Consider the following 5,430-nt stretch of genomic DNA (forward strand, 5'->3'; position numbering starts at 1 on the left):
TTTTAATTAATGTACAATTATTTAATTAAACGTTTTTTTTTTTTTTCTGGACTGTTTACATATAAATGGTCAAGAAATGTATAGAACTAATGAACTGGTGTTAAGTGTCCTTTTTAGGATGATTTAAATATAAATAGTCAGGAAATTCAATTAACCAATAAATTAGTGGTTAAAACTGATTCTATTAAATATGGTTTGTTTTTTGAATTTCGCGCAAAGCTACACGAGGGCTATCTGCGCTAGCCGTCCCTAATTTAGCAGTGTAAGACTAGAGGGAAGGCAGCTAGTCATCACCGCCAACTCTTGGGCTACTCTTTTACCAACGAATAATGGGATTGACCGTCACATTATAACGCCCCCACGGGCGAAAGGGCGAGCATGTTTGGTGTGACGGGGATTCGAACCCGCAGATCGCGAGTCGAGTACCCTAACCACCTGGCCAGAAACAATTGTATGGTAGAATATATATATTTATATATATATATATATATGTATGATGCTTTGCATATTGTTACGCCTTCGTTCGTTAGTTAATTTTCCGTAAAAATTATTTCCGAAGAAACTCTAACGATACAAGTCCTTTCTTAAATAACACTGATTTATTCTTTTTGAATACAACTTTGCAATACACTTAATTTCAACAGTCGCTGTATAACCAACGCTATAACTCACAACGAACGTCTCACGTGCCCAACAATATTCTCTGTCCGCATACATTCAATTACTCATTACATTATTGCCGTCACGTTGTGACCGTCTTATATATAAAAGAATACCGAGATCTAGTAAACTCCCGATATTTGAGGAAGGGACGTGAACGTTCGAGAAGCTTGTGGCGTGATACTAGCGTCACGTGACCTCCGATGTCGTAACAATATATATGAAATTTTATAAACCCAAGTGTTGTATAACACAAAACAAATAAACTGCTGTGGACACTACCAATAGGCAATCTTTTAATGAGAATTTTATCAGTGTTATAAAGCTAATTGTAGTTGTGGCTTGTGAGGCCTTATGTCATTAAAGTGGGGGAGTATGTTTCAGTTTGACATCAAACATTCGGCAACTAATGCATTTTATAGAAAGAAATAAGAATAACAGACAGATTCACAAATGTTAGCCAGAAACATTTCATGTAGATGAACTGAAATATGAGTGAATGAGGTGAAATAATCTACAGAAAGTAAAATTCATAAAAATTATCAGGTGGGATAATAAATGTAAGCTTGGTGTTTTATTTAATTATGCAGAATTATTCTAGATCATGCAGTTTGAAATATTTCAAAATTAGAGTTTTCTGAATATTTTCTTACCATTATTCCAGTACAAGACCAGTTACAATGCATGAAAATGTAAACTCTGCATGTAGTGCTGAAGGACAGAAGTAACACCTTTAAGGTGTGGTTGCAATTATTCCCCTCTAAATAGAACTTGTAGTTGAAGAAAGTTATAATAGAGGAGATATATTGGCGCTAATGAAACTCGACAGTAAAAATATAAATTAGGTTAGCAATCAGGCACCATTCAATCTAGTTTGGTTAGTGCAGTCTCACAGGTGAGAATTAGGTCAGGTTCAAGACGAGATGATGTCTGCATTAACACAGCTGTCCCCAGGTAATAGGAACTGTGTTCTACAGGCATGTTTAACATGGAGCTTGACCACAGTTTGATTTTTTTTTTTAGTATTTTGGTAGCCAGGATGTTACAACTTTAACCTACACCAGTGTCAGAGTTTTTCCTGACAAATTGGAGTTGTTTTAACTCTGTATTTTAAATACTGTTTTTTTCCTATTTAAAATCAAATTGTTGTTCCTTCTGACACACTTTGTTTCCAAACTGCCAGTTGCAATCACGTATTTTCTGTGTTACTATTCAATCCAAATTTTTACATGATTTACAATACTCTGCAAAAGTGTTAGGACAAGAGAATATTTTGTCATTCTTTCTATTTTATGGGGCTAATTCTTCCATGCCATTACAGAATGTAAATTTCAACACAATGGTAATACTTCACTGAACTCTGTGAACCATTGCACGAACCAGGGTGAGAATACTTATCATTCGTTAGAATTCCCATATACTTGTACCAAGGGCATGTCATAAGGGTTCTGCTTGAATGAACATACTGATCAAATTTAGGTTCTGAAATAACTGTCATGGTACTCCATGCAGTGTCTTAACTATATATAAAGAAGTTAGCATATGGTACCGGTATGTGCTAGAATAAATCAATTTAGTAGCACTCCACAGATAAACCTTGATAAAAACAGTGTTTAACACTATATATTAAGTTTTGTTGTCATTCCACGGCCAAAAAAAGCGTAGAGAATTGTCAGTAGAGCAGAGAGTTCGAATAAAAGCTTTACGTGATGCTGGTTGGACTCTCCGACAAATTGCTGCAGACTTGAAATGCTCCCCAGACACTGTGAAGTACATTCTAGATCGTAAGACTGAGACAGGTAAATTTGAAAATAGGAAAGGAAGAAGCAGAACACCTAAACTCAATGATACTGATGTTAAATATCTTCGTTTATGCAGTCTTCCGGACAGAATGAAGACTGCAACTGATCTCAAGCATGAGATAAATAACCATGTACCAAATGTCATGTGTCCAGATCTACAGTATCAAGAAGACTCAATGAGAATGAAATATTTGGTCGTGTAGCAGTTTAAAAACTTCTACTTCGATCTCCAAATATTGTCAAGAGACTGAAATTTGCTAAAAAGTACAAAAACTGGACTGTTGATGATTGGAAAATGGTGTTATGGATGGATGAGTCGAAGTTTGAAATATCTGGTTTAACGCATAGGTTGTATGTCCGGCAGAAGAAAGGTGAAAGATACCTCAATGCATAACACCTACCATGAAGCATGGGAGAGGCAGTATGATGGTTTGGGGGTGTTTTTCTGTTGAGACGACAGGAGATGTTTGCAAAATAAATGGAATAATGGACCAACGCAAGTACCATCAGATACTGATCCATCATGGTATACCCAGTGGTTTGTGTATTATTGGTAAAGAATTCTACTACCAAGCAGATAATGACCCCAAACACTCATTCAACCTATGCAGAAATTACTTATCTAAGAAATAAGCTGCTGGAGTCATTCAAATGATGCAATGGCTCTCACAGAGTCCCGATGTTAACCCAATTGAGGAGATCTGGGATTTGATAAATCAAAAATTACTTCCAAAGTAACTTTATGGGGGTGTATTAGAGACATTTGGAGTAAAATCCCAATGGAAACTTTGATTAAGTATGTTGCAACAATGTCTGAAAGACTGTCTGCAGTTATTAAACTGTTTGCTGAACTCAAGCACTTCCACAGAGTTTCTGTTGCACTACATATGAAGATTGATAAAAATTTGATGTGATTTACCTTCCATTGTTCTTTGAAAGTAGCCTGAAATCTAACACTTTTGCACAGTACTGTACAATAGAAGGAAATACTACGCTGGTGTACTAGCACAAGTGAGAAGGAACTCACCATAACAGTAACCAATCATTTGAGAGTTTTGGTTATGGTTTTGGATTAGCCAGGAAAGTTGCACAGATCGACCAATTAAGTGTTAGAACTACTTGAGGGTAATTAGGATAACTACTTAGAAGGTCGACAGGATACAATGAAAGTATAGGTTAAAAACTCGTGTCTGGAGCCGAAAACTCAGTTGTCTGGAGCTCTAGAGTTATCCTCAGGAAGAATCAGCGTTTCCCAGCTTCCAACCTCTATGAATATGAAGGACTCAAACCTCCAGAAGTATACTGGCCCAGCTCTGTTGTAAATCTAGTATTGTTATCTCTCTTGATCAATTAGTGTAGTTTAGTAGTAAAGGATATTCATGTTTATAATTAGAGAAATGTATTGGTCATTGGTGCTGATTAAATGTGACAGTAAAAGTTGTAACGATTAGTAAACTTTTAAGGATTTACAGTGGCGAGTGGAGCTCACAAGTCGCTAGCTTGAGGTAGTTCACAGTTAGAATAAAGAAACAGATTCCAAGACTAACACTGAACAAAACATAACATTTATTGAATTTATCCACCTAGCATACAATGATAGTCCACACACGCACACAAAAGGGTGAAAACATATAACTTCCACCCACCCTCGGTAGCTGAGGTAATAAGCGACAGTTTATTTCACTGCCCCCACCCGTGGTTTAGCACTAAGCTTGAAGGCTAATAACGCAAAAACTCGGAGTTCTATTCCTTCATTGGGCGTAACTAAACGAACTGTTTATTTCACCGAAAAACAAAGAGGCTTTTGTGTCCACAAATATGCAGTATAACACAAAGTTTAGGTTTACAAATAACAAAAATATGACTCAACACGACTTCCTAAAATACAGGTTTGAACCATAATATTTGCATAACCAAAGAAGATTAAATTTTAAACTCTTGTGTAACGGACAGCGCCCTCAAGGGGCTAATTGTTGGAGTTTCAATTATACTGCTGATTACACCAAGTTTATTTAGTTTCAACAAGATTTGTCGAAAACTGCTAAATGGATTTGGACGAATGTTGGTATACATTTGGAATATGACTCAACTTAGAAGTAATTAGTTTTTGGAGGGTCAGTTTCAAAGGTCAAGGTCACGAAAATAAAAACATCACTATCTGTTAACACGGGGAACCAATTTTCCACACTATTTTTGATCTATAACTCAGTCAAAAATGATCAGATTTTGATTAAAGTTTGTAGAATGTCATTCCTATTGTCCTCCCAAAAGTGGTTCGTTTCTATTGATAAGGACGGAAATACTGACACATCTTCGTAATTTTTGAAGCCGAATATGATCAACACTGCGTGGTGGGGTTTGTGCTCTACTGAGTGCCCTCTAGCTATTTTCCGTGACGATAAATACATAATACAATAAAACAGTTTCCATTAGTTCATATGTATGTTAACTAGGACTTGGTGCCACGTTTTCTGATGGCAAATCATAGTTGAAAGCATCATGTTTATCTAATAACAATAATAAAACAAACAGACGCATGCTTGAAAAACTCATCATTTTACTCCAATTATTCCTGTCTTGGTTACATTATACAGTGTTACTATTTAATCACTAAAAACTACATAATTAACAACTGATATCAACAATAAATTTGGTGATATGTCTTGTGTAAATGTAATTTATAACAAAAAGGTTGAACACACACACGCACATCTTTCGACAAAAACTAAAGTGAATTTTCTCAAAATGTTTCCCAACAAGTATGATATAAAAAATAAACCATCAAGACAGAACATTAAGTATTGCGAATGAGTCACAAATGTCAGTATTATACCATTTATTCACGAAATGTTTAATCACCGATAATTTCAATGTACATTACACGTGCTACGCTTAGGATAACTTGTGTTTTTTAACATTATTTATATTTGCAAAATGTATACTAGCTTTAAGGTCTAAGGCTATTAGA

Source organism: Limulus polyphemus, unplaced genomic scaffold (genome assembly GCF_000517525.1).
Source record: "Limulus polyphemus unplaced genomic scaffold, Limulus_polyphemus-2.1.2 Scaffold4722, whole genome shotgun sequence".
Taxonomy (NCBI): domain Eukaryota; kingdom Metazoa; phylum Arthropoda; class Merostomata; order Xiphosura; family Limulidae; genus Limulus; species Limulus polyphemus.